We start from the raw sequence: 20644 nt of genomic DNA, 5'->3' as shown, positions 1-20644 counted from the left end.
TATGGAAGTCACGAAAAAATCGATTTCAAGATCAACTTCCTAGCTGCATCCAATCCTTTTTCAGCTTCTTCATCGATACCAACGTAAACATCCTCAGGCTTCTACAGAAAGTCTTCAAAATCATTCACATCAAGGTCAAGGAATCGTTGCACGTAGCTCTCCAAACATAAGTTGCCCAACATGATCAACAATAACAGTTTTATCTCATTATAAAGTTCGCAAAATTGAGAACATTCTGATTGAAAAGTGCGAATGACGTTATTGATGAGTTGTAGAACAAAGTTTAGGAACAGTATTATCGGTTCAGTCATAAGATCGTTTAAATGAGTCAATATACGATTGGCGGGTTGATTATGGTCATACATAACTTACAATTCTATCTTACGTAACCTAGGTATCTATGTATTCAATGTAATAAATTTAATATTTAAAATTGAATTTTAAAAAAAAATCTGTAAATTCTGTATTTTTGCTGAAAATCTGCAATTCTGTATATACAGATTCTGTGTCTGAAATTTGGCGAAAAATCTGTAAAATACAGAATATTCTTTATATGTGGCAACCCTGCTCGCATGTCTTCAACAATTCGGAAGCTCAGATGGTCGCTCAGCCCTTCTTTAAATTGCTTCAATAGATTTCTGTAGAAAACAGCGGTAATAGCAGAACGTTCCATTTGGGAGCGACTTTAATGGTTGTTCTGGGTGGTGCGTATAGGATTGTTGCAGTCGATCTTCTTTTCATCGCCATTCAAAATACCCCACGGAAAATTCTTTGCTTTTGCCTAGTAAGCAGAGAAATTATTATATTGAGACGGATATGAATGGAAATTTCAGACAATTCGTTTTCATTCCATTAGGAAACAGCTCTATAACACTTAGCTAGACCCAAGTTTTTCTAACATTCGTTACTTTTGAACTCTACTCTTAAATGTTGTGTGCGGTAGAGCTTGATGACCCTAACCTTCTTCAAATGATCGATGAACTTCTGCTACACTTTTTTCCGAATCAAAATAGCGCAAAAGCACATGCCGAGCAAACACGTTTCCATCGTTTTCCATTTTTCACAAAGCAAAAAAAAAAAGATTGTTTATGTGAATGCTGTATGTTTATATGCTTACTACATGCTATCGAGATACGTCAAAACTGAAAAAATATATTATTAATGACTACTAGAACTGCTTACATAATCACGTGACATTGGAACGGGTAGGAAGTTAGCTACTTTCTTTTTCAATTTATGGCCAAACGAAACTAGGATGCAATTCAATTGTTCCAAACTACCGTATGCGTGATAATGATTGCACTATTGGGAAATGTCAAAATTTTGGCTGCATTCTGGAGACTGTTTCGAAAGATATCATACGAAGAAGACCCACGGCATGTACACTCGACAAAAAAATAGAGGAACACGGTGCGAAGTCGGATATTTTAAGTTATTTTTGACATGCTGTAACTTCGTGAAAAATCAAAGCATATCGATGGGATGTACATAATTTTGAAGCTACAACTCTCAGGTATTAGAATATTTTACGTACATATTTTTATCTTGGTGTGTAGGTGTAGTGGGCAACAATATCGGGAAGAAATAAAAAATCGACTTTTCTTCGTTTCTCAAAAGACTTTCTGGACGAACACAATTTTTTGCTAACCAACTCAACAGCAAATATAATTAAACTTATCAACCAGCTTTCATTCGGTTCCTATAAAGTTCCTGTAGGACCTTCCCATACACAGATATTCCAGTCTGAATGAAAAATTACCTCCCGTTTTGATGATTCATTAATCAAACAACCATCGCAACGCAAATCGAGATGCAGTTTGGAAAACTAAGGATAATTTGTTACTGCGACGAAAACAAATTTATTGAAATTTTTCGCATCGATTTAAAAAACGACCCATAACAGGGTTTTTATAGTGCTTTACAAAATACACTGTAATCATTATTCTAATACTATTCTATAAGAAGAGATTCAGTACTACTCTAATTCGTATTTAAATGTGTTTCTACGCCTTTTTTCGATATATGTGATTTTATTCAGAATTTTCACAGTGTTATTATTAATCCGTTTATTTTTACAGGCTCAGTTACATAGGCTTAAATGAGCCAAACTGTAAACTACATTTATACTAGAATATATTAACATGTTTCTTTAATTCTATGGTTAATAAAATAGGAAACCGATTACTCGCGGTCGACTCGAGTTTAGAAGGGTGACACATCTTCATTAGGAAAAGGATGGGATGTGAGGAGATTATAATAATGTACACACTCTCACTCACATTCACATTCTCATTCACACTTACACATCACACTCAATTCTTAAAACTATCATTACATCTAATATGTATTTACAATTCAACTTATTCTAATGTTAGTAGGAAGGGAACCGATAGCTCGCGAAGGACGAAAAGGAGGAGTAAAGGATTTCACAGTGTTGCGCGATATAAAAAAAATATATTTATAAAATTTTGATTTTTTTTAGAATTTTCTATTTAAATATGTTTATATGAGTTTTTTGATATTTGTGATTTTTTTTCAGCATATTTCGAGAACTGCGCAGTACGAAAATATCCAGTTATTCTTTTGAATATGTTTTTTTCATTTCTATTTTGTTTGGTTTACAATATTTGGTTTATTTTCCTAAATTCTATAATTGTATTGTATTCATGTGTTCGTGAAAAGTGCCTCCAAACCTTATTAGCGCTATGGAAAATGTTATATAAAGTATCAAATTAGAAAATAAAATAATTTTTCTGGATCCCTATATGAGTCACTTATTTTTTTTAACTTTTTTAGTACAGCGCGGACTCGATTATATGCATTTTCTGATTTCTTTTCACTGTATATAATCGAGTAAAAATTTTTTTTTTATTTGTTGTTTTTTGCATGTATTTTTTGTTGTTTGAAAATAAAATAAAAGATTTTTGATTCATCCCCTCAAAGTCAGAAAATACCTTTCTCACATAAAAAAACAAATTTATCCAGATTCTCTCAGGAGGTGATAGACGATCATATTTGATGAAAAAAATCCTCCTACGCATATGTTCGAATTTCAACAATGACAAAGTTATAGAATTTTTTTTTGCTTCGGATTCTGTTGCCTCAAACTGACTCTACAGTAAAAAGTACGCTACGGAGGACGATTCTGTTGCTTTCATTTGAAAGATGAGGAAATTTAGTACAGGATATAGTAGTGGAACAATTAATTAGTGGATTTCAATAACATTTTGGAAGTGAAACACTTAAAAGTTAATAATTTCAATGTGTTATTATTAATTTTATCCTAACAATTTATATTAAACTAGATTGTTTCTAACAATAAAATTGATGATCTTCAACCGCTCTACAATTTGTTCTTTGAAGCACAACTTCTATCTTTCTTATTTGGCTGCAATATCGATATGAATAATTCCTGGTGAAAATTCAAGCAAAATGTTCAAAAATCATGATTTTTATTCCACTGTACATGTAATAGCCACTTAAACTTCACCTTAATGCTGGAAGGTTACATTTCTTCATGAAATAAGCCATATTTAAAATATAAAAAAAAATCTTTTCCAAACTGTATATAATCGAGTCTGTATATAAACGAGTCCGACCTGTATTTCGAAATGTTGTATTTTTTTTAATTTTTAGATTTATTTAAAAAAAATTGTTGTATCTGTTTTTGATATGAGATTTTTCTCAGAATTTGAAAACATTGTGCGGTACAATTTTTTTGGTAATTTGAAATTTTGGAATTATTAAATTAAGTTTTGTTAATTACTGCTTAAAAATGTGCTTTGAAATGTGTTCGTACGTGTTTTTTTATATTTATTTATTTTTTTCATAATGTATCGAGGATTGAACGTATTGTTTCTCCCTAATGTTCACTGTCTGCATTTTTTTTAAATTTTTATGAAACCGATGATTAATAAAATCGTGGATATAAATTCATTAGACAAAACATACCAACATCTGATCTGTTTATATTTTATTAAAAAAATCCGAAATGGCAAAAAAATTTAAAGTTTCGATGATAATCTTATCATAGTAAGATGTACTATGAATATTTTTTCCAAATTTTCTTTTCCGAACTATTGAGAATGTTGTAAAAAACTACGTTTTTAGCCATGGCTGGATAAATAGTGATTCAGAAAAATTCTCTAATTTGCAATAATACTAGTGATAAGTTTTGAGGGTTTTTTCACGAATAAACGAATACAATACAATAATAAATTTTAGGCAAACAAAAAAAATTTAAAACTTACAGAAAATAGAAAGAAATGATTAGATTTTTTCGTACCGCGCAGTTCTTGAAATAGTCCGAAAAAAGATCATCAATGTCAAAAAACACATACACAAACAAATAAAAATACATCCTTAAATAGAAATTTAACCTATAATGGGTCTCAAAATTCTGAAAAAAGGCAAATTTTAGAAAAAAAATTTTCTACCATGCAACACTGTTGAAATTCTGAATAAAATCACGCATATCGAGAAAATGCGTAAAAACACATTTAAATACGAATTAGAGTAGTACTGAATCGCTAAATCCCCCAAATTTTTTTCAGTATTTCATTTTTTTATGAAAATTTTTTTGATAATATTTCTCGATACGCAATAGTAAGACGCACTTTTAGTATTTTTTTTTTCAAATTTTTATTTCGAAGCTATCGAGAATGGCGTGCAAAAAAGTGAAAAGTACGTTTTTTACCATAGATCCTATGGTGAACCTTATAGGGGTATAAAAAATAGCCAAAACTTCTTATTTGTAGCGAATGATTTGGTTTGGGAGCACTTCTTACTTCCTTGCCCAGCCAGGCTCTTTGTCACATTTCTCATCGAAGTTCTGTTTGACAATTATCATAACTTTCATGGTTTCAACACTGAGTCGTGACTTTTCCGTTGTCCACATATTGTTCATGGCAGAAAAAATCCTTTTAACAGGTGCGGTACTACCAGATAGACACAAAATATAGAGCAATTCCACGCCAAAACAGACGATTTTGACGCGGCCCTGTACCATTTTTTTAAATGTAGAACTACGACTTTCAGTAAGGGTGCCAAATCAGAAAACAGCTGACGTTTTTTTATGAATTAAAGTTAACGTTACTTACTATTTTCGCTACGAATGAAATTGACCCCCAATCGAATCGGAAATATTCTAAGATTTGTTTGATGTATAGATTGTGATTCTGTAATCCTCAAAGGTTTTAGACCAACGAAAATTAAAAGCACATTTTTCCTGATGCCGAGAAGTTTTACAGAAATTTTGCACGATAAGAAGAATGGAAGAAAAAGCAAACAGTGGTACAATTTTATTCGATGGGAGAACCGGGTTGGGTTTCATGCCATCTGACGAGAGTGCTCCTATATTTATGCATGACGCGTAGATTTTGTTGTTTTATGCGTTACTAAATTTAAATTGAAATGGTTTACAAATGTGCAATAATGGTGCCGGAAGAGCGAATAATTAATCGTCTGTGATCGAAAGTGTTACTGACTGTCGCAATAGTGTTCGCGATAAATAGTACATTGCTGCATTACTATAAAGAAACAAATTTCTTGCGTATTGCTCTTGCGAGGGAAAGAATGGACCATCAATCAATAATCTTCAACTGTTTCTACAAAACTAACCCTTGGTTCTTTTAAAGCCCCTAGAACCTGATTTGAGTTATTTGAAAATTATTTTCGGTACATTCTAAAGTAAAGGGTGTGTCACATCAAATTGCATCACGGAAAAAACGCTGTAGAAATTTGCCCAGTAGATCGATCCTTTTGAAAATTTTAGACAGTAAAATAAAAACTATTAAACAACTTTTGGCATTATCTTTTTATTCATACTTTGAGCAAGCCCGTATGCTCGCACCTTCCTCTTTACCCCGTTACCCCTCGTGCTGCTTCAATAGTGGTAGTAAGCGCTTCTGTAGGCACTCCTTAAGGTAAACCTGCCCGTTTACCGTGCCGGTCATCACGAAGGGGGCGCTCCGCTTTCCGCAAGAGCAGATCGCTTGCCACACCATGTACTTTTTGGCAAACTTGGATAGTTTCTGCTTGCGAATCTCCTCCGGAACGCTGAATTTGTCCTCTGCGGAGAAGAACAACAGGCCCGGCAGCTGATGAAAGTCCGCTTTGACGTAGGTTTCGTCGTCCATTACCAGGCAATGCGGCTTCGTCAGCATTTCGGTGTACAGTTTCCGGGCTCGCGTCTTCCCCACCATGTTTTGCCTTTCGTCGCGGTTAGGAGCCTTCTGAACCTTGTATGTACGCAGGCCCTCCCGCTGCTTGGTCCGCTGGACGAATGAACTTGACAAATTCAGCTTATTGGCGACACCCCGGACCGAACTTCTCGGATCACGTCTAAACTGCTTAACTACGCGCTTGTGATCTTTTTCACTGACGGAGCATCCATTTTTGCCTTTCTTCACCTTCCGGTCGATGGTTCGGTTCTCGAAGTATCGTTTAAGTACTCTGCTGACCGTGGATTGGACGATTCCCAGCATCTTACCGAACTCCGGATTTTCGAAATGAGTGTACAAGATTAATTCACGACGCTCTTTTTCGTTCGACGACATTTTTTCCAAATTTACGTAAAATTGACAGTGAAGCATGGCCAACGTGATCTATACACTCTTATCTGATTATAAAACCAAAGCTGATAATATAATTCCTAAAAATTAAATTTCTACAGCGTTTTTTCCGTGATGCAATTTGATGTGACACACCCTTTAATATCCGATTGAATAAAAAGCGAATTGATTTTTATAACTTCTTTGTCAAAAAAGAGTTGGTAACTTTTTCCGATCGATCATTCAATTTCCGTGAAAAAAAGTGGCGTCAAAGTGCAGTGTTGCTCTTGGTAACCGGCTCTCGCGTGTGCTTTATTCGGAATTTCGTCGAGAGGGGTCTAAGTACTTTCGATGGTGCTCCAAACGTATTTCTTGCTAAACTAAAGGGATGCAGAAGAAGATACTCAAACTACGGTAGGCAACACTTTTAATTTCTCCAAGTTGGAAAAAAAATTTCAATGCTTCAGTCAGAACAAGTTATTGCCACATGAAAAATGAATAACGCAGAGAATTGCTGTGCATTGTAGCTTCAAAGTGCAGCATATTTCAAGCCGGATGTAATAAAGGTATTTTCGTGAGGTTAGAACTGTATTCTTCGGCGAAAACTGAAGATGAAAGTTTGTTCCGCAACGCTTGCCCTCACCGCCAATAATTTGGTAGTCCTATGTTAATAATGCGGTCGAGTCTTGAACATCACCATTTTGATTTTTTTTAAACGGTTTTATTTAGCTTGCCCTGTAATCTGTTTGTATGTTTGTGTGTTTGTTTGCATGTTTGTCTGTAGCGCTGACATTAATAGAAATTTCACCTCATTCCTGTTGACCGATTGATCTGAAAATTGGAAAACACCTTTATTTTTGTAGTCATTATAAAACTGCGTATTTCATGATCTTTGAAATCCAAGATGGCGGCCGTTACAAAATGGCAGATCACATTTTTTCTCAAAACCTCATCAATATAGGTTTTCCAAAACCCCATTAATATGTGTATCAAATGAAAGGGCTTTACTAGTAGAATACGGTTATTTAAGAAAAATGCAAATCCGTGTCACACGCTGCCACTACAAAATGGTGAACTACATATTATCTCAAAACTTCATTAATATGGGCATCAAATGAAAGGGCTTGACCAGTAGAACACGGTTATTTATGAAAAATGCAAATCCAAGATGGCTGCCACTACAAAATGGCGGACTACATATTATGTCAAAACCCCGTTAATATGGGTATCAAATGAAAGAGCTTGACTAGTAGAACACCGTTATTGAAAAATGAAAAATGAAAAATGAAAATCCAAGATGGCTGCCACTACAAAATGGCGGACTTGCGGCTTGACTTGTAGAACACGGTTATTTATGAAAAATGCAAATTCATTAAAATCCTACCAAATGGTTGACTACATATTATGTCAAAACCTCATTAATATGGATATTAAATGAAAGGGCTTGACTAGTAGAACACAGTTATTTATGAAAAATGCAAATCTATGATGGCTGCCATTATCAAATGAAAGGGCTTGAATAGTAGATCACAGTAGATTATGAAAAATCCAAATCCAAGATGGCCGCAATCACAAAATAGATAATTACTTTATTAAACGGTTTTATTTAGCTTGAACTGTTCGTATGTATGTTTGTATGTCTGTAGGGCTGTCCCGCATTAATAGAAATTTGACCAATAGGAACTGACCGAATTTATTAAATACCTTTATCTCTGCTGTCATTTTAAAACTGCTTATCTTGAAAAATCCAATTTGGCCGCCGCTACAAAATTGCTGATTTCATATCATCTAAAAAAAATTGAGATATATAATTGAGAGATATGATTGAGATATGTGTATCAAACGAACGAACTTGACTTGGAGAACACACTATGTATTTTCTGCAATCCACTCAATATCGGTATCAAATGAAATTTTTTGGCTGATAGAATACAGTATAATGGTTTTATTGTAGAGAAATATTCTAATGAAACAGATAATGTACTAAAAACTAGAAAATAAAATAAGTAAGAAATTTTTTTTAAGTTAAACGGTTTAATTGTGATTAAGCATAATAATGTACTAAAAGCTAGAAAATAATTAGGCAAGTAGCAGTTAGCAGTTATCACACCTCTCCTTCATTAGTCTAGGACATCGATAAGACTAAAATAAAATCGTGGGACACGTTGGATTTCCATTATCCACAATTAGCGACTGCATCATATATCCCACGATTTTATTTTAGTTTTTATTTTAGGTGTGATAACTGCTAACTGCTACTTGCCTAATTATTTTCTAGCTTTTAGTACATTATTATGTTTAATCACAATTAAACCGTTTAACTTAAAAAGTTTTTTTTTACTTATTTTATTTTCAAACTTGTTGCGACTGTTTAAAATCACAATTTTTATTTTTATTACTACTGCGTATTTAAAATAATTTACCTTTTTTCGAGAAAATCATTACTCGAAATTGTTAGGAAATCAATTAACTATTTAGGAAACATAACCTTTCAAATACAACGTTAAAAAATCTTACTCAAATATTGAGTTTAGAATTAAAAATTTTGATAGCTCAAAACATGTTCCCATATTATTTTTCCAAAATAATTCATTGATTTTCCAACAGCTTTGCCGTACATCATATTTCAAGCAGACGTCTGGATTCCGAGTTATTATTTTGGCGAAGAAAGGTGAATGATTCTAGATATGTCCTCATGAAAAATCAGTCGTAAAAAAAATTGGTCATCTGATAATGAAATTAATGATTTTGGTACCCACCATCATACGCACAAACTTTGAAAAAAATGGAAATGTTTCATCTGAATTATCTAGAGTTTGCAGAACAGTTTGCACCTCGCTAGTCGAAAATCGTTCTCCCCTTTCACGTTGAAAAATTGTCATAAAATGATCAAAACTAAAAACAACTTCAGCAACATAGTTTCTGCCAACAAAGGCGATCAATGTCGGAAAGGTCACTATCCGATCTCTGGAAGGAAGCAACCATAGTTTGCGGCACGGGTTTTTGAACAAATCGCGGAGTACAACAAGACATTATTTTTCTCTCTCTTTATACTCAAAATGTGGTACAGATTGATAATAAGACGGGATAATTAAAAATGGTCGAAAAAACGGTTTGTCCCTTTGAAAACGGTACGTTTGGTCAGCCTAGTAATTGAAGAATCTTGAACGAGAATTGTGTGAAAATAATTTTATATCATAATGAGTTCTGGTAGAAGTACTGAGAAGTTTGTAGTAAAAGGAAATTGTAAAGAGCCAATTAGAAGATCCATCAATGATACTATTGGATCCATGAGCGTTCGCTTAGTAAGAAAACGTGAATGTGTAAAATCCATTTTAGGCGGGACGAAGTTTGCCGTATCAGCTAGTTTTATATTTATAACTACGTACATCGTAATAAGTTATTGTATTTACGCTAGATGATTGTTTGGCGAAATACGTTCATTATGACTCTCTAGAATCAGTGACAATTTTCTATGGCACAAATTATCTCCAACCTTTTGCAAGCGACGAACTTACCAACGTCTCTCTTTCCAATCTAAATTTGCCAACGATCGAACTTTTCCTCCACAAAGGTGGCACGAAGGTGGTATCACCTGCACGTGGAAATGAACGAATGCAAATTTGCGTTATCATTCAAACCGATCACCAAGGAACGGAAGCCAGCATCGCGGAAGACAATATGTGCATCTTTCCCTCCGTTTTAGCTTCAGCGAAAAATCTGAAATTCAAATGTTACAATTTTATGGTCATTTGAATTGGAAAAAATAAATGTTTGCACTTGCTTAGTTTGTGGAAATTGTGTGACTAAGTAAATACAAGCAGTGTGTACGTGAATGTTACAACGAAGTGAAGGTAGTGAAAAGTGTGAAAATTTGCATTATAGAGTTTTTGCTCCGGATATACGAGATACTGTTTTTTTTTGTCGTATTATGTGGTGAAGGAGTGTCGAGTGTCTGTTTTTTTTATCAGTTTGACCCAGCCGCTGTGTGTTTTCGTGTGTTTTAGCTGGGCACCGGCCTAGCCTTTCATCCATCGAGCGAGCAGCCTCCACAGAGACGGATTTGTCTGTTCTCCTCGGACCGTAAGTGGAGCTTGGAAAGTAAGTGAATTTACGAGAATTGTATTTTAGTTTTAGTTTTGATGGGAGGTAGGAAGTTTTCCACTGTTGTAGTTGCGGAAATCAAGGTGTTTTTCAACATCGTTAGCCACTTGTTCACTGAACCTTTCATTTGGTTTTGTGAAGTATATTTCCTACACTGTTTGCGTCTATCGATCAATAGGATGAAATTGAGAAGGTCATAAATTCAACTGTGGCAGTCGTTATGGTCATTGCATTGGTTTTGCCAGAGTTGCAATTCCATTTCTTATTTTAAATTATTTTACGATGTATCTAATATAAGAGTGGAACAAATAAAATTCACTCTTTCCATTGCAATAGAAAATTGAAAACTGCATCAAAAATATGCGCTGCTTTGGTAACGTTTTCGGGCAGAAATTTCCAATCATTTTTTCAATCATCGTTTCACCTAAATTAACAATTTCTTCATAGTGTTGGTTCCAGTTCCAACGGCGACCTTAGACAAATTTTCACGGTTGCATTTGCAACGCCATCTTGGCATAACAGTCACCGGTTCAAACTGTAGGCAGCTGCTTGCGGCTGCTAATAGACGTGATGATAAATCTGACGAAGGAACAACCGCAGCTGTTTTCATTCTCAGGAACACTTCTATAACTCCGGAGAAAATGTTAATATAACATAATTACTATGTTTCTCAACTTCATAGAGATTTACTCTCGAGCATACTAACGCTTGCATGTTTGATCACCTCAGGGGTTTTGTATGCGCAGGTGGAGGAACGTAATTGTAAAACCATCATTCAAAGCATTGCATATCTAAATTAAAGACCAAATGACGAGTGATGAACCAGCCTACAGATAGTTACAAAATAGTCGAGCCGTAAACGATGTCGACAGTGGAAGATTTTATGCTTTCGCCCGGATGGCTAATGGGTCAGTGATGAGGCGAGGCGAGGAACGCAAACTCACATGTTATATGTCTCATTATATGTATTAATCTAAATGTCTCGCGGTGAGCGGTAATGCTGGGATCGTCTATTTACTCCAAGGGGTGGGTTTTGCCGGCTTCGACATCTGTTAGCACATTAGGCACCCACCGGCACTTGACTGGCGTACCGAGATAGTTGTATTATTGCTGTTGGGCAAAACGGAGCCATGACATGAAAATAGTTATAACGAAATTAATGAAAACAGTTGACTTCACATCCCGTTTTGGTGCTTAACCACAGAAGCGCAATTAAAAATGGAATGTAATCTCGGCCACGAGAGAGATTTTTCTCTGTTTTCTATGTTGCCTATGACATATTTGCATAACTGCCCTCACTGTCGTTACCGAATGGTTTGCGTACTTTACTTTTAATACTCAAATATACCTCCAAAAAAATTATAGGAGGTTGTGTCCAAGATACGACCGCATTGTTGACGTAGAACTACGCTGTTATTTTATATAAGTCACTTGTTTATACCTTCGGATATTATTCTATAATGCTTTGGCGCACCTTAACGTCTGCTTCGCTATAACGTCAGTTTAATGCAATGATGTATTCTCAAAGGCACCAACGAAGCCCTTAAGATGACGGAAAACAAACAATGTTAACTGCTTGGAAAAAGGCGATGGCTCGGTTCAGTGCGAGCGCTTTTCACTGCAGCAACATCGCGTGCATCATTAGATGACACTTGCCTCGAAATTTTATTGCTCCTGGCAATGCGTTTGTTTTTTTTTGCAGGGCTCGAGCCTGCCTTCCTCTTCTTCTTGCTCATCACACACTACGCGAAGCGTCCAATTTACGACGCGGAAAGAAAAACACACGATACGAATAACGCGAGAAACGAACTGAAAAAACCACACGACGATATCCAAGTTGGATTACCACTGGTGGGGTCCAATCTTAGATCGAAGTGCAGCGAAGGCAAAGTGAACTGGATTGCTCAACAGTCCGATGCCTAATGAAAGTTTGCCTCAGCAAGATCCACTGTTTATACTCTAGGCATGTATTCCCCTTCATTCTTCTAGTTTTCCTTTGTTCACGGAGACTTTAAATCCTACGATTTCCCCTCCGTTGGTCGTCGATAAGTTGCTCGTTATTGACAGCTCTGTTCGGGAAAGCACACAAATGGGCAGAACAAATGTATGGGAAAATAGAAACGCTTAAAGTTTTCATGAATTTTAACCATTTACAAACCAAGGGATTCTAATGTATGACATATTAAACAAATCTTACGGAATTTCCGATTCGTTTAGTATGTAAATCGCCAAAATCCGTTCGCGGCAAAAATAGTTATTAATGTTAACTTTATTTCATAAAAACGTGACCTGTTTTCTGATTTGGCACCCTTAATGAAAGACGTAGTTCTACGTCAAAAATGTTTTATTTCACAAGAAGCTCAACAATGCGACAGGCCACAGTCGCATCCACTCCACAGGGTCAACTGAAATTTCAACTCCACTTTTGTGACGTTCGGACGCTACAGTTCAAAGAACTGTAGAGTGATAATTTTTCATGTGAGTTGAAATTCTCGAGTCAAGCCCGAACCCGGGTCGTGTTGGAACGTTCATGTCGCTTGCAGTTATCTAGTATTCCTGAAATTTGGAATATTTATACTTTATCTGAAATTTTGCACACCAATTCTGGCGACTTGTGGGTGATTCTCGATTGATTCAATTGTGGCTAAAATCAATCACATGCATGGAACAGAGCAAACAAAGCTGGGGAAATCGTTCTTCTTAAAGCGTTTTCGCACATTCGTGCGGAACTGTGCGATGTATGTAATAAATATGAATAATATCCAGAATAAAATAGTATTCAGAATAAAAACGATTCTGTTTTCAATATTAACACTAAATCTACCACGCGGGTTGAAATGACCTATTTTGAACTTTTAGCCAAAATTTTCGTGCAAATTACATTGTCACAACATAAGTTGTCTACACTTCTTTTGTTAAAACATGCATCTTATGTTTTTTTCAGTGTGTACTCCTCTCTTGTTATTTTTTTTTCAATGATAAATATATGTAATCTGCCTAACTACCGCAAAAATTTACAGAAGAAATTTGGTATGCCACGTTTCTCAACAAAACTGTATAAATCGAGTCATTGTTCACTAATCTCTATATATATATAAAAATTAAAATTTAGGGGCAAATTTGATCAAATTCGGATTGAAAATCCTATTCGATCCTGAATGGGTCTCGAAGTGACGAACATGTTAAACCATACCCAAAGACTTTCGTTGTTGCAGTGATGCGTTCTGTCTTGAACGAATTTCAACGAGCAACAAGAAGGGTTTGTATAATATGAGAACTAATCAAGCAATAGGAACCGAATTTGGCCTATACAGGTTTTAGGGGTCAATAAATGTTTCTATGGTGGCTCGATACTCCTCGCCCTTTCTAAGGGAAGAAGTCTGCCATACAAACATAACACAAATTTCTGCATAATTCGAGAAATAATAGAGCAAATCAAACATGTATCCCATGTAACAGAACATGTTATTTGCAAGTGATTGATGAATCTTGAATGAGAATTATACTAGAATATTACAATGACGATTTTTGGTACAAAAGTACTAGGAAATTTATAGCAGAAGGAAATTGTAATGGGTCGATTAGAATGTTGAACGTTCGCTTATTAAGAAAACGTGAATGTTTGAAAGTATTCATAATAAAAAAAAGTTGATGGACCTTGGCCTAGGGGCACGGACGGGATTTTGACATAGCACTATGATTGTGTGTAGTAATTGCATTTGATTTGAGTTTTTTCGTTGTTCAAAATATGTATTTTTTCTCTTTTGATAAAAAATATCCTTTTGAACTTCTTTTTTGAATTAACTAATTGCATTTTTACATAACCAAACAACATGCTCGATATAATGATATCCTGGACCACAGTTACATAAATTGTTAGTAGTAAGACGTACACGATAAAACGTGAATTGAGCACGAATTGATTCCACAACAACCTAAACTTCAATCTAATAAAACCTTTGTCAACGTTTAAACTTTTGGGCCAAGCTCTCGTCAAATTTTTGGGGAGAATAGAGTGAAACCATCCAGTATCATCTTCAAGATAATTCCTAGATCATCCCTCCATTGATTCTGCCAACTGATAAATGCCTATTATAGGCAAATTGAGAATAATTCATAATGCGTATCTTATCACATTGTGAGCTAACGTCGAATTGTAGGCAAAAAGATTGCTCGTTGCGTTGTGGGGGAAAACGAGTGGTTAGTAGAATCGAAATAACATACCCATTTTAAACGTCAAATTGTTAACTTATTTTTACTTTATTCACTGTTCATGTCTCAAGCAAAAAAAAAATGCTGGATAAATCCCCTGTCCAATGGTATATAACACAACGTATGTCACAATAACGATATTGAGTAATATGCGTTTGAAAACTCTTAATAAATCGTTACATTTGTCGTAGAGTTACCTCCCTATATAGAAATCAAAGACTAGTCCTATGTCAAAATCCATTCTGGTTGGGACGAAGCCATTCCATGCCAAACCGATATAGTGGTTTTCAGATTTTCGTGCAAAGTGGTGGTTTTGTTCCTTACCGCAAAATCTTAGACTTGTTTTTTATTTATTTTTTTTATTAGGATGCCCCTTTCCATTTTTTCAAAAATTCATAACCTCTGAACTACTTCACCGATCCCGATGATCGACATATCAAATTAATGGCAAGAAACCAATCTTCTTTGAAGAAATATTATACTCCCAAAAAATAGATTTTTTCATAATTATTGATTGTATTTGTTTTTCATATTTTCATGGTCTCGGGACCAAAGGCGATTTATTTATAGATTTCTTTATATTTTTTCTTAAAAGCTGAGGATTTTAACACACCATATTCAAAAATAAGAGGTGTTTTTTTAGTTTTGAAGATTTCAAGAAAAAATATAACAAAACTAGCTGACCCGTTGTTCTGCCATATAATGTATTTCTAGAGAATATTTTGTTTGGTAAAAATAACGAATATATTTCAAGAAAGTTTGTATGTTATTGTTCAGATCTGTAAAATTGATCTAAATGATGATTTTCACAGCGAAACATACATATGCGTACCTTTCATTTTCGAATTTTCCCTTTTTATTTTAAATATCCTTTTTATATATAAAGATGTGCATAGTCATTTTTTTCGAATGTTTCTAATCATCTCAAATATTATCCAAAGTACTATATCATTCTAATTTGGGTGAACATAAACTCACAAAATATATGGACGACGTAGATCTGATCATCCGTTCTCCCATGATGATGAGTTATACGTACGTGGGAAAAACTCTCTTTTATATATAAAGATACACCGCCCTCAGTCCCGAAACCATGTAAACTATAAAAACAAATACAATCAATAATTATTAATACAAAATCCTTTTTTTATTTGCAAGTATAATATTTCTTCAAAGAAGACTAGTTTATTGCCTTTAATTTGATATGTCGGTCATCGAAATCGGCGTAGTAGTTCGAAAGTTTTGAAAACAGTAATTTTTGTAAAAAAGAGGAAATAGTTTATTTTTCGGACAACTCTAAGATGGAAATGGGTACTCACTCAAAATGCTTAATATCGGAGCCGGAAAAATTACACCCACACGCGGAATCATGTTTGATTTTCGGTTTTTGTTTCCCTATTCCACTTTTTATCAGTATTCATTGTCATAGGATGGTTTAAATATTGTAGAATAGCATGTAGTAGGGGTTCCCATCAACAGAAATGTGAAATTCATAATGCAACTATACAAATCAACCACCTGTCCATTATACCCCCACGGTCCGTCTTACCCGCGGTTCCCCTCCAGTCATTCCATGCAACACGATATACAGGGAAACTTCAATATAACGTTCCCCTCGATATAACGTACACATTTTATTGGACGAATCCGGACCATCTCAAATTACAACTTTAGGATGAAATTATTAATAACACATTAAAAATTATTTACTTTTAGTTTGTCACTTTCAAAATGTTATTAAAATCCACTAATTTAGATGTTCCACTACTATATCATGTACTGAATTTCCTCATCTTTCAAATGAAAGCAACAGAATCGTATTCCGTAGCGTATTTTGTATTGTAGAGTCAGTTTGAGGCAACAAAGCCCGAAACAAAAAAAAGTTCAATAACTCTATCATTATTGAAATTCGAACAAATGCGTAGAAGGATTTTTTTTCATCAAATTTGATCGTCTATCACTTGCTGAGAGAATTTGGATAAATTTATTTTTTCATGTGAGGAAGGTGTTTTCTGACTTTAAGGGGATGAATCAAAAATCAAATTCCTCTTTTGTATTCAAAAAACGAAAAATACATGCAAAAAACGAATGAAAAATATTTTTTTTCACTCGATAATATACAGGATTCGATTATATACAGTGAAAAGAAAGCAGAATCTGTATATAATCGAGTCCGCGCTGTACCTACAAAATTTTGGTCAAAGAATGAATGGTAGGAAATTGTTTAAATTTTCAAAAATACATAAATAAAATTACGTACATATACATCAGCAAGCCGTGGAATAAAGGTGACGTATAATTTTCATCAAAACGAATATTGCAGATTTTCTTCGTGATTTTTTTTTTCTTGTAGGTCATTTCAGTGTTTTGAAGACTATTTCTCGAAGAAGTTGTGAAGTTATTGGAGCCATTTGTTTAGCGAGTGGAATTCCCCGAAGAAGATATACGAATTTTGAATTTTCAAGTGTTTTTCGGTGTGTGTGAAGCTTCCCGCTGTATTGAACCTTGGTGCAGGATTTCTGAAGATTCCCTGCCTCTGGAAAATATAAAACAGTATAAGTTTTTGTTTTGTGTTACTTAATTAATTAATTAATTTAATTTTATTTTTTTTTGTATATACAAAAATAATAGTTTTATTTTCTGTGAGTGTTAGGCATTTTTTGCTCTCTCTGCTCTCATTTTTATTACACAATTCTATCTAAATGGAGGGGAACGAACCCTCCGATGTTGATATGAGCATCGTAGCTTCTCCTAGTAATTGTTTTTCTGAAGTTCGTCCTTCGAAGAAAAATAAAAAACAATCACAGTTAAATTCGACACAGCCAACAATTGATTCTGTTTCACTCAGTTCGGTTCAAAATCTAATTAATTCTCCTCAACATCCAATCATTGAGAATATTCCTCCCAAGAATCTTTCTCGAATACGACAATACCAGAACGTTTCGGGTTCATCGAAAAATCGTTGGGTGGTATTCTTCCGTCCCAAAGGGAAACCGTTAAGAGTGACCCAAATTTGTAAAGACTTGAAATCTAATTACTCAAGTGTCTTGGAGATTACAAAAGTTAATAAAGACAAACTTCGTGTTGTGGTCTCGGATTGTAAAGACGCTAACGCAGTTGTAAATAATTCTTTGTTCACTGCTGAATATCGAGTGTATATTCCGGCACACATTGTTGAAATCGATGGTGTGGTTTCGGAAAAATCGCAGATTTCGAAAAAGCAGAGGGTATTTTTCATGATGTAAAACTTCCTCATGTGAAAATTTTAGAAGTTCGATCGCTGAATTCATTTATAATTGATGGCAACGAGAAGAAATATTTCCCATCTGGTTATTTTAGAATCACCTTCGAGGGCACAGCTCTTCCAAATTATGTGCTCATTGATAAGCTTCGTCTTCCAGTTCGATTATTTACTCCCAAAATAATGTCATGCACTAATTGCAAACAGTTAGGTCACACTAAAACCTTCTGTTGCAATAAAATTAAATGTTCTAAGTGGGGAGTCGATCATGATGAAAGTATTTGCAACAAGGATGCTGATAAATGCATTCTTTGTGGAGGTGTTCCTCACACAGTTAAAGACTGTCCAAAATACAAATCCCGTTCAATTAAACTTAAACAGTCACTTAAAGATCGTTCTAAGCGATCCTTTGCTGATATACTCAAGGCAGCTCAGGTATCCGAGATTTCAGAAAATCGTTTCTCTGCTTTATCAGAGGATGATGAATCGGATACTACTTTCGATCCAATAATCGCGGGAAGAACCAGGAAGAGAAAAAATACTTCCTCCTCCAAGCCTGCTAAAAAAAGAGGATTATCCTCTAATCAACCAGAAGCTTCTTCTCATTTTTCTGCTCCTTCCAACAGTAACCCTCCTGGTTGGGGATCCTCTAACTATGACGTTCATTTCCCTGAATTGTCAAGTCATCCCAGATTTGCTTCTCGATCGGTTCCTGAACCCCAATCATTTTCAGGAGGTATTTGCTTTTCTTCAATTGTTAGATGGATCTTTGATATTTTCGGAATTTCAGATTCATTGAAATGTCTCATTTCTGCTTGGCTTCCTACTATCAGTCAGTTAGCTAAACAAATGGTTGCAAAGTGGCCCCTCCTCTCCTTCATTAATTTCGATGCCTAATTTATTGGATGAGTCAGAGAATTCTACTATTCTACAGAGAAATTGTAGAAGTCTTCTTCCAAAACTTGACTCTTTCAAGCAAATGCTCCATTTTTTGAATTGCGATGTGTTTGCTCTATCTGAAACATTCTTCGTTCGGACAATATATTAAACATCCATGATTTCAATATTATTCGTTTAGACCGTGATGATTCCTATGGAGGAGTTCTCATAGGTATTAGAAAATGTTATCCATTTTACAGGATTCCCCTGCCTTTAGTCACAGGAATTGAAATTCTTGCGTGTCAGGCACGCATCAAGGGTAGAGATTTGTGCATTGCTTCTATTTATATTCCACCAAGTACAATGCTTAATTATCGAAACCTTGTGAATATAATTGAGCTTCTTCCACAACCTCATCTTATTTTGGGAGATTTCAACTCACATGGCATTGGCTGGGGTGAATCTTTTGATGATCGAAGAGCTTATTCTATTAATGATCTTTGCGATGAATTCAACATGACAGTTTTAAATACAGGTGATATAACAAGAATTGCTCCTTCATCAGGCCGCGAAAGTCGCTTAGATTTATCCCTTTGTTCTTCCTCTTTATCATTAGATTGTCATTGGAAGGTTATCCAAGATCCACATGGAAGTGATCATTTGCCGATCACCGTTTCTATTTCAAATTATTCTAAATCGTCTGAAACTATAAATGTTCAGCATGATTTATCTAGAAACATTGATTGGAAGAGATATTCTTCAATTATTTCAGAATCAGTGGCATTAGTTAATGAGTTACCCCCGTTAGAAGAATATAATTTTCTAGCTGGTTTAATTCATGACAGTGCTATTGAGGCCCAAACGAAACGTTTTCCTGGGAATTCGTTTCGCAGACGTTCTCCTAATCTGTGGTGGGATCAAGATTGTACAAATCTCTATAAAGAAAAATCGAATGCTTTCAAGAATTGGCGTAAATCAGGCTCCTGCGAACGTTACGACAATTACATTTATCTGGAGCGTAAATTCAAAAGCTTCATAAAAGCCAAAAAGAGAGGCTATTGGCGTAATTTTGTGAATGGGCTTTCCCGAGAGTCTTCCTTGAGCACTCTTTGGAGAGTTGCCAGACAAATGAGAAATTCAACTCATTCAAATGAACAAGTTGAATATTCTGAAAGGTGGATCTTTGACTTTGCCAAGAAGATATGTCCAGACTCAGCACCTGCTCCACCTCCCTTCTTGGAGACATCTGATGATATTGCGCCTCCGTTCAGTATGGCTGAATTTTCGTTTGCACTTCTGTCATGTAACAATTCGGCGCCGGGGTCAGATAGGATCAAATTCAACTTATTGAAAAATCTACCCGATAATGCGAAGAAACGTTTGTTAAAATTGTTCAATGTTTTTCTTGAGCAGAACGTTGTTCCGCATGAGTGGCGACAGATTAAAGTTATAGCTATTCTGAAACCTGGTAAACCTGCGTCTGATTATAATTCTTATAGACCAATTGCAATGCTCTCTTGCATTCGAAAATTATTAGAGAAAATGATTCTATGTCGCTTAGACAGCTGGATAGAATCCAACAACCTCCTCTCACCTTCGCAGTTCGGGTTTCGTAGAGGTAAAGGAACTAATGATTATCTTGCTCTGCTTTCATCAG

General features: G+C 35.0%; 1 protein-coding gene across 3 annotated transcripts in view; it reads left to right on the top strand.

Moving 5' to 3' along the window:
• LOC129778384 (UDP-glucosyltransferase 2) overlaps window positions 1-20644 on the top strand; it is a 127780-nt gene that overhangs the window by 3569 nt on the left and 103567 nt on the right. Inside the window, exon 2 of one of the 3 annotated variants that reach the window (XM_055785258.1) lies at window positions 10258-10634. The exons of 1 other annotated variant lie outside the window; for it this stretch is intronic. The gene's annotated coding sequence lies outside the window, so the exon portion shown is untranslated. Of the gene's footprint in view, window positions 1-10257; window positions 10653-20644 lie in introns of all 3 variants that reach the window. One more of the 3 variants, XM_055785257.1, reaches the window with a different exon arrangement.

Source organism: Toxorhynchites rutilus, chromosome 3, assembly GCF_029784135.1.
Source record: "Toxorhynchites rutilus septentrionalis strain SRP chromosome 3, ASM2978413v1, whole genome shotgun sequence".
Taxonomy (NCBI): Eukaryota; Metazoa; Arthropoda; class Insecta; order Diptera; family Culicidae; genus Toxorhynchites; species Toxorhynchites rutilus.
The sequence above is the reverse complement of the archived record's forward strand: the minus strand, read 5'-3'. Positions and strand labels throughout refer to the sequence as shown.